Genomic DNA, 10,585 nt, shown 5'->3' on the forward strand with positions numbered 1-10,585 from the left:
ATTGCATATTAATTAAATAAATGAACCCATTATTGATTTTCTGAAAGGATGAATTGTCACATTTTAGATGTAATGAAGCAATTGCTGCCAGAATAAAAATGCTGATGAGAGTATAATCTTTTATGGAGAAGAGGAGGAGGAGGAGACTGGACGTCCGGGTAGCATGGTGGTCGATTTCATTGCCAACCAACATGGGGATCGCCAGTTCGAATCCCTGTGTTCCCTCCGGCTTGGGCGGGCGTCCCTACAGACACAATTGGCTGTGTCTGAGGGTGGGAAGCCGGATGTGGGTATGTGTCCTGGTCTCTGCACTAGTGCCTCCTCTGGTTGGTCGGGGTGCCTGTTTGGGGGGGGGGACTGTGTGGAATAGTGTGAGCCTCCTACGCGCTACGGTCCCCTGGTGAAACTCCTCACTGTCAGGTGAAAAGAAGCGGCTGGCGACTCCACATGTATTGGAGGAGATGTGGTAGTCTGCAGCCATCCCCCAGATCGGCGAAGGGGGTGGAGCAGAGATCAGGACAGCTCGGAAGAGTGGGGTAATTGGCCGGGTACAATTGGGGGGGGGGGGGGATAAAATAAAAAAGAGGAGGAGGAGGAGAGTAGTCTGAGAAGATGAGAAGAGACGGAAGATGAGGACATTAGAAGAGAGGAGCATTTCTTCATCAAACCACCACATTGTTTCCTGTTACTTTTACTTTCTCGGACCACAGCTGTAGAAGGCCAAAACCCAGTGTCCCAGCCAAGCTGCTTAGTTTGGATTAAAGTTTGAAATAGGAATCGACTGAGCAAAACAAAAAACAAATAAACAATGAAGTTTGTTAACACAGTTTAACCCCCAAAATCAATGTGAAGAATGCTGAAAACCACAACAGTACTCAAACAAGCATACCATTAACTCAATAATATTAAAAGGTAAATACAATGAAAGTGCTTGTAACTTGAAAGCTATACATGCTGAAAGTGCGTGTGAATTAAAAAATGCTTATAATCGATAAACGCCTAAAGATTTGCTAAATCCACATGATTTGAATAATAATACTGTGTTGATGTGATAAAAAGCATCAACCTTTTTAGCATTCATCACCACTTTCTATCGCTTGAGATATAAAGTTGCCTTTATTGATTAGCACGGCTCTGAACAAGTGGAAGTAGAAAAGTTGGCTGATTAATGTGGAGGGAATATTAATGAAGATCAGTTGAGTAACAGTGGCGACAGGCATGGGTGCAAGTCCATGAATACTGGGATGGCCTCCAGCGCTTTACCTGTGCCCCCATCCACAGGGTTAGTGGTTGTGTCAGGAAGGGCATCTGATGTAAATGTTTGCCAAATCAGTATGTGGATTGACAAGACCCTACCGGATTGGTCGAGGCTCCATACCGGATTGGCTGAGGCCCGGGTTAACAATGCCACTGGTGCTGTGCCCTCACAGGGTACCAATGGAAACTATAAAATCTGCTGTGGTGACCCCTGAGAAACAGGGAACAAACTGGAAAAGAAGAAGAAGAAGAAGAAGAAGAAGAAGAAGAAGAAGAAGAAGAAGAAGAAGAAGAAGAAGAAGAAGAAGAAGAAGTTGAGTAACAGTGTAATTACATCTTTGAATTGACTGTCACCGTGTTTGTTTTTGAAATCCATGCACACAGTTCAATGGTACTTTTTTTAAATTTTGATCTGGCACTTTTTTTTTTTAATTTTGATCTTTCTGTGTTTACTTTAAAAATTGATGCTCATAATTTCAAAGTTTTTCACACAGTGTTCTCAATACCTTAATGATGGCATGCATTTTCAGTTTGTATTTTTACTTTTTATCACTATGTGACCAAAGGCGGGCACCATTGGTTTGTGATTGTTTGGTAGCCATGGCTGTCAGATTTAAATAGGGATATAATAAAAATACTGCATTAAACAGTAATTTAATTGGAGTAGGCAGGAGTAAGAAATTGGAATTGGCAGGAGAAAAAAAATTACATATATTTAATGATAAAATGATGTGGTATAGTGTGATAGAATGTTATAATAAATTGAGAATGGTTAATTTTAAAACCTTCCATCCATCCATCCATTATCCAAACCGCTTATCCTGCTCTCAGGGTCACGGGGATGCTGGTTTTGAATTCAATTCCTACCACTAGAGTGTGAAATGTCTGAGAGATATGTTTTATAGTTTATTTTTTTTATTTTTTTATTTTTTCCTATCAAAAGTAGCATCCTTTGCCACAGAAACAAGAAAGTACTATGGAGAAACATATGTGACACTCTTCACCGTCAAGAAATGCTCATGCAAAGTGGCCCCAGCTTAAGCCATCAAGCTGCTAAACAGGGATTGGAGGGAACTGTAAGAGGATTGGCTGTAAGTGACCTCCAGATCGTTGGCTTTTGGTCTGTGACTGGAGGGGACTGCTGTATGCAGAACATGTCTGCCGGGATCACCCTACTGCATGCTTGACTCCATAACAAGTGGGAGATGGGAGGGGAGAGGGAGAGAGAGACCTCTAAAGTTTAATTTAGGTCTAACTAAAATTGAAATAACTTAGCCAATTATATGGCTGGGGACAGGGAAAGAGTCTATTGTGCGCTTTAGTTAAACATCTTGCATTAAAACACCATGAAGCAGCTTAAAAACACCAGCCCACATGTACTTCCACACTCATACTCTCTCACTCACACACACACACACACAAACACCCATTAGCAACCACACATGCATGCACAACTCAGAAAACAAAACAGAAAAAAAATGGACGGCTGAAATCTAAAGACTTTGTGCAGATAGACTGTCACATAAAAGCAGTGAGACAAAAGGAGAGAGAGTGAGTTACAGAGCAGAGGTGAGGCAGTGTGAAGCAAATCACCAAGACATGACATAGTGTCCCGGGCTTTACATATGAAGGGTTTAGACTGCATACCAATGGCTACTGTTAGACTAGGGGCAAGTTTCCTCATATAGCACAGTTCATACACAAAGGCAACTCAAATCGCTTTACATAAAGGCTGAAAAAGAAATTAAATAAGAGATACAGATCAAGATAGGGAGATTAAATAGCAAACATAATGTTATAGATAGGGAAACAAAAGAGAGACAGAGACAGACAGAAACTGAACAACACAAACCACAAAAGAGAGGAAAACAGAAAAAGAGATGGAAAGATGTTGCTCGAAAGACTATGACATCCAAACATGAAGACATTAATGCACAGAGGGAGCCCAGTCTCATTTCCTTGGAGGCATACCATTTTTGGATTTTATATATTTTGTACCAAATGTACAGCAGCATCTGTATGTAGGGGCTTGACGAATATATCACAGCATCCAGAATGAAACATTAGCATGAGCATTATCTGTGGGAAATGGAGCGTAAAGAGGGGAGACATGAACAGAGATATGATTGTGCAGGTGGACATTTGAATATGGTGGAAAATCACCTCTCATCTGAGCTTCAGCCTGTGTGATTGTGAAGCTAGTTGTGTGTCTGTGACAGCATATGCATGTGGACAGGTGTGTTTGTCGATGGGTGAGTGCCCAAGTGGAGATACATGCCTTTTTGTTTGTGCATCCATCTGAGGACTTATCGGTGTGTGTGTGTGTGTGTGTGTGTGTGTGTGTGTGTGTGTGTGTGTGTGTGTGTGTGTGTGTGTGTGTGTGTGTGCAAATGTGTGTTATTTTTAGGGTAACATTTACTCAGTCAAACACACACATTAATCATCAAGCCCAAAATAACAATAGAAGTCAACCAGCCTTCAACTCCACCAACAGATTACACAAATGTGTGTGTGTGTGTGTGTGTGTAAGAGAGAGACTGACAGACAGAGAGAGAGAGACAGACAGACAGACAGACAGACAAAGAGAGCGAGAGAAAGAGAGAGAGGAGACAGACAGAGGGAGAGAGAGAGACAGGGAGAGAGAGACACATACACAGACAGAGAGAGAGAACGAGAGAGAGAGAGAGAGAGAGAGAGAGAGAGAGAGAGAGAGAGAGAGAGAGAGAGAGAGAGAGAGAGAGAGACCTTTGACCTTTAACAAAGCCTTTAATGGTCCAATTCTTCATTAACATTAAGATAACAACATTAACACAAATACTCATATACATAGTGAAAAACAATTGCCATACACAGTAAAAACAAAAGGATACAGAGAGAGAGAGAGGAGACGGAGACAGACAGAGAGAGAGAGAGACAGACAGAGAGCGAGAGAGAGAGAGAAAAAGAGAAAGAGCGAGAGAGCGTTCCGGATGCTCATGGCCCTTGGCACAGTGCCAATCACTCCTCACTTTGCAATTACAAGGAGCAGAGGGCTGCAGGTAATCACCATTGATCAGTGCACACGTGCGCGCACACAGGCTCGCTGCATTGATCCACCTAACCCGGCCTCAAGGGAAAGGGGCGTGTGTGTGTGTGTGTGTGTGTGTGTGTGTGTGTGTGTGTGTCTGTGTGTGTGTGTGTCTGTGTGTGTGTGTGTGTGTGTCTTACAGGGCGAGGAGCACAATACCATTAAGAAACAGAAGCACACAGCAACATAGAGTGAGAGAGAAAAAAAGAGAGACGATAGAGACACAAATGTACAACAGCAACACAAAAAGGGGAGAGACTGGAAGGTGACAGGATAAGTAGAGAGAAAACAGAGAGTCTCAGAGGGATGGACTAATAGACAAGAAATGGATTGATAAAGAGACAGGCATGGGGGAAGGAGTAGTGAAACTCGGCTCACAACCAACTACGCTCCACTGTCTTCACTTTGACCCTGGAGATTTTAACTTGCAAGCACTTTTTTACAATCGCAGTTACGAAACTTTGCATCACCCTTTCCTACTAATTCAACAACTGCCAATGAGTCAGACGATAGTCTACAAGCCAATATTCATTAGGTTAGTCACACAGTGACTCGGCCAACCAACCAGCCTTTCTGTGCGGTTATTGTGTGTGTGTGTGTGTGTGTGTGTGTGTGTGTGTGTGTGTGTGTGTGTGTCTGTCTGTCTGTCTGTCTGTCTGTCTGTCTGGGCTACCTGTTCTCGTATTGAGTTTCTTTACTGTGATAAGACCATTGATGAGGCTCTAGGTAAACACAAAGACCCTCTGGCTCAATCTGTGTGTGTGTGTGTGTGTGTGTGTGTGTGTGTGTGTGTGTGTGTGTGTGTGTGTGTGTGTGTGTGTGTGTGTGTGTGTGTGTGTGTGTGTGTGTGTGTGTGTCTCAATTACTTTTGTCTCCAATATCTCTTTTCTAGAAGGAATAATGAGAGTTCAGGTCAACTCTGGGCCTGTGCTTTCAATATGTCAGTGCTGAGTTACAGTATAATGTCAGCTTTACCTCCAGGTATGGGGGGAAAAACGCATCATTAGCAAGAGCTTCACATTCACTGACCCTTAGGCTCAGGGGCAATGTGTGTGTGGCCACTATGGGTGTGTGTGTGTGTGCGCAGACGTACATGTTCCGTCCGACTGTCATTTCCCCCTCTCATCTTCCCTCTCTTTTCCTCAAGATTGGTTGCCCTTTGACTATTACTCTGAATCAAACTTTTTCAGACACACAGAACAAGATAGAGCTCACTCCAGCAAATGTGCATTGCAAATGTGGCCCTTACGATGTGTGCTCCCAAAGAGAATAGACTAGAATCACTGCTCTAAGTGGGGCAGCCGAAATACGGTGTGGGTTTCGTGATGACTAAAAGTCAGCTCTAATTATTGACCCTGTTTGTTTTTGCTTTTATGTGTTTGAATATGTATGAATTTTCTCGTAAATGCTCTAGTGGTCCACTCTGGTAAATGGGTGATTAATGTTTTATTGTGACTAACAGCATGACAAGCACCTGGGTATTTGTGTTGCACGGTTGTAATGACCATGTTGTGTTTGAACATGCAGTATAGGTTCATTATAAAAGTGTTTCTTTATTGATTACATTAAAATAATTGTCATTCACATTTATTTAATGCATTATATATCACTATTATTTACACCAAGAAGCACCCTAACATTCAGCTTTAGTTTTGCCATGGCACACAGCCCAGTCCCAGAAAGGTGAATCAGTTCATCTGGACACAACATTTATAGAGATAAACGTTTCATCACTCATCTACGAGACCTCTTCAGTCTCAGCTGACTGCGGGTATCCCCACCCTTATAAACAATACAGCGGCATAACGACCGAAACCAACAATCAGTTTCATATGCAAATATGGGCATGACTATATGGGCGTGTACTATTCACAGAGGATTCCCAAATCCTCTGTGAATAGTACACACGGCCATTGAAACTCTAGTTAATGGTCATGCCCATGTTCACATATGAAACCGATTGTTGGTTTCGGTCGTTATGCCACTGTGTTATTTATAAGGGTGGAGATACCCGCAGTCAGTTTAGACTGAAGAGGTCACTTATATGAGTGATGAAACGTTTCTCCCACTAAACTTTGAGTCCAGATGAACTGATTCACCTTTCTGGGATTTTCTTACCTAGATTATTCAACATGTGTCAAGACACACACCTAAAATGTGGGGAGAAGAAGACCTTACAGAGATGGTTTGAGTTTCATGTGATCTCGCCAAACAGGTCATTTGGTGTCTGCATTCATCCACAATGCCCTGCGGCTTAAAGGGTGCGTGTGTTTTTAACATGGGATACCCTGGTTGGAGTTAGAGCCCTTGCCTTTGTGGTGCTGGCGCCAAGCCCCGCCCCTTGCCTGACACGGGACGCCCCCTTCACACAAGCTCCCTCCCTGAAACTACTTACTATGAATACCATAAAACAATTAGAAATAGAAATGTTCTCCTTAAAACAATGGTCACCCAGTTTCATTTTTGTAAAATGTATTCATTTGCAAAGGGTAAAATGTTGTTTTAGATAAAAAAAATGTCCTCCAAAACAATCTGGGATGAAACCCTGAATTGTTACCAAGGGTTAGTAGGTAGAGGAGGTAGAGCTAGAAGAGGGAATATAGTATAGTATACCTTTAAGGTTTGATTGGCTGAATGAGTAACATTGGTGAAGAAATATAGACGTATGAATATATATGATCTGATTAAATGATGACATGAATGAGGTACATGAACGAATGGAGAAATAGTTCAACAAATGAAAAAAAAAAAACAAATGCTCATTTTTGATCGAGTTACATTCTCCTTTCTCCTCGGATGTCTTCATCTAAAAGTACCGCCAATGGTTTACGCCTGAGGGGAAGGGTTTCAGACCAGACCTAGCTATTTTATGTCACCATTGTAATTGGATTGTAAGTTATTGGTGTCCATATGGAGTCTGCACTTCGGGGATGGTCTCCAAACAGAGGAAAGGGAAGCATTTCTAACCTGAATCCAGGGACACCCTCTGCTCCTTTTCACTTGCATTTGGCGGCTAGCTCGTCGTACGACTATTTGAATGTTTCAATTCAGTGAACATGCATCGCTGTCCTTGGGTCTGCTTTAAAGAATTTCTCATCACCTAAAGTAATGTTTGAACATGTACCTCAATCAGAGGAGCCTTCCTTACATCGACATTTTTCAGTTTTACTCACTTAACACCAGAACAGCCAAGGCCTTCATTTTGACGGTTTTGGATTTTCAAAGTTTAAGTTCAAATTTTAACAGACATACTAACATATGCAATGCATTAATATCTCAGTTGGGCATTTATCTTGACATAATATAGAGTTTAAAAACCGTCATGGTCGGTCTAGTAGTTTTTAAGTTTCAGCCGTTGGTTGGGACTTTCATGGTTGTTTTTTTTTACATTTCACTTTTTATAGGCCTTGTTACGTTTGTTAGATTAGCAACATGTGTTTTCCTTTTTGTTTTTCAGGTGATATTTTCACTTTTTCACTTTTGCTATTCAAGTTCGACCATGTCTCTCTGAAGTTTAAATCGTTTAAAAATAGTATTATAGTTGTTGAAATGTTAATTTTGGTGTCAGTCATTCCCTAACAGACATACTAACATACACAATGCATTAATATCTCAATTGGGTATTTATTTTGACAGAATATAGAGTTTAAAAACAGGCGGTCATTTTAACCACCCATAGTCATTTTACGTAGAAGTGAAATCCCAGCCAGTCTAGTGTCAATAGCACCACTAGATGTAGAAGTTTTGATCCCACTGGAGCTCAGTGGGTAGAATGCAATAGACTTATACATATTATATTTTTTTGTATCTTTCCTGAGTTCAGATTGTCTCATCAATCAAAGCAACATAGCATCGTCCGTCTTACTTGAGTGCACAACAAGTTTAACCTCAAAATAAACAAGGGGAAAGTACTTGTCTAAAACACGGGAGATAAATAGTGTCACAGATAGAATGGGTTTCCCACCATTTTCAGCTTATATGGCCCAGGTGCCATCAGTCTCTGCACCAAGTTAGATGTGTATTGCTATGCTCATGTGACTGAGCAGCAAAGTACAACAGCGGGCCCCTTATGTGTCTCAGCCTTTACAGGGGCCTCTGAGGTGAATGCTTCCTGATGTGGGACAATGAGCCAGATCAATAAGATCATAATAACCCGTGTTAGCTCCTTTTTTCCCCCAGGAAGGGCCTGGTCTTGCACATTTACATCATCAAGTCCATGTAGCCACAATACAGCTACTAGGGTTTAAAATTGGCAAATTTGTAAACAGTTAAGTTAATTTACTTTAAGTGCTTTTAACAAACAAATTTGCCACCAAGTGCTTTACAGATAACAAAGGACAAATATAAATAAAAACGAGAGATGAAGACAACAAGCTACATAAGAAATTAGCTTGTGTGCGTGTTATTGTGTGTTACTCCCTCTCTCTTTCTTTCTCTTTCTGTGTGTGTGTGTGTGTGTGTGTATGTGTGTGTCACACCCTCTAAGGAATCTCATCTCCTATTTAGCCTTAAATGCCACTTAATGAAAGAATGTGAATGAGATCAATTATATCACACGTTCATCCCCCTACCACACACACAGACCCCCCCCCATCCCCCACCAGAAGTGTCCCTCTCTTTGTAGGTGATCAGTGTGTGCCCCAAAGTATCAAGAAGACCCTACATTTATACATTCTTTTGACCATTATGGCCCGAAAGGGTTGATTTTAGATAGAACCTCTCGCTAAGGACAATAGATCAATGGCGTGACTTTGCATGTCTCTCTATTATTCATTGAATACCTTTAGTGACCTGGCCCATGTGCCTCAGGGCCTGATAGGGAGTTGGACTGAGTGTGAGAGAGGGAGCAACAGAGAGAAATGTAGAAAAAGAGAGCGATAGAATGTGAGAGGTAGACATGACACACACACACACACACACACACACACACACACACACACACACACACACACACACACACACACACACACACACACACACGTGTGTAGAAAGTTATTTTATGCAACCATGTGTACATGTATGTATGTACACATAGTTGTACAGCTATCTATCTATCTATCTATATACACCTATGTGTGTGTGTGTGTGTGTGTGTGTGTGTGTGTGTGTGTGTGTGTGTGTGTGTATGTATATATATATATATATATATATATATATATATATATATATATACGTAGGACAAAAAGTAAGGAAATGTGTGTTTGGTAGATTATTTCTTTGTTGTAACAATGCTTCTTGGCAATAAATCTTATACCATTGGAAAGCCTGTTTATTTCCCTTTTAAATGGTGCCACATTTGTAAGGAACATGCATTTGTGGGATGAGCAGCAGAGCTGAGTATGTGGGTTGCGCCCATGAAAAATTTGCCAAATCTTCTCTGCCAATGCCAAACAGCTTATTCTGCTGTTGCTATTGACTCTTGTGTTGAGCTTCTGGTACCCCAGATGCTGACAATCAGCTGCCTGATATAAGATTTACTGCCAAGAAGCATTGTTACAACAAAGAAATAATCTACCAAACACAAATTTCCTTACTTTTTGTGCTGTTTATATGATAGGGAATTGGACTGAGTGTGAGATAAGGCACGCGACAGAGAGATGTAGAAAAAGAGTGATACAATGTGAGGTAGAGATGAGACACACACACACACACACACACACACACACACACACACACACACACACACACACACACACACACACACACACACACACAGGTGTGTAGATATAGATATTTTATACATTGATGTGTATATGTACACTACCGTTCAAAAGTTTGGGATCACATTGAAATGTCCATATTTTTGAAGGAAAAGCACTGTACTTTTCAATGAAGATAACTTTAAACTAGTCTTAACTTTAAAGAAATACACTCTATACATTGCTAATGTGGTAAATGACTATTCTAGCTGCAAATGTCTGGTTTTTGGTGCAATATCTACATAGGTGTATAGAGGCCCATTTCAAGCAACTATCACTCCAGGGTTCTAATGGTACAATGTGTTTGCTCATTGGCTCAGAAGGCTAATTGATGATTAGAAAACCCTTGTGCAATCATGTTCACACATCTGAAAACAGTTTAGCTCGTTACAGAAGCTACAAAACTGACCTTCCTTTGAGCAGATTGAGTTTCTGGAGCATCACATTTGTGGGGTCAATTAAACGCTCAAAATGGCCAGAAAAAGAGAACTTTCATCTGAAACTCGACAGTCTATTCTTGTTCTTAGAAATGAAGGCTATTCCATGCGAGAAATTGCTAAGA

This window comes from Lampris incognitus, chromosome 2, assembly GCF_029633865.1.
Source record: "Lampris incognitus isolate fLamInc1 chromosome 2, fLamInc1.hap2, whole genome shotgun sequence".
In the NCBI taxonomy this organism is placed as follows: domain Eukaryota; kingdom Metazoa; phylum Chordata; class Actinopteri; order Lampriformes; family Lampridae; genus Lampris; species Lampris incognitus.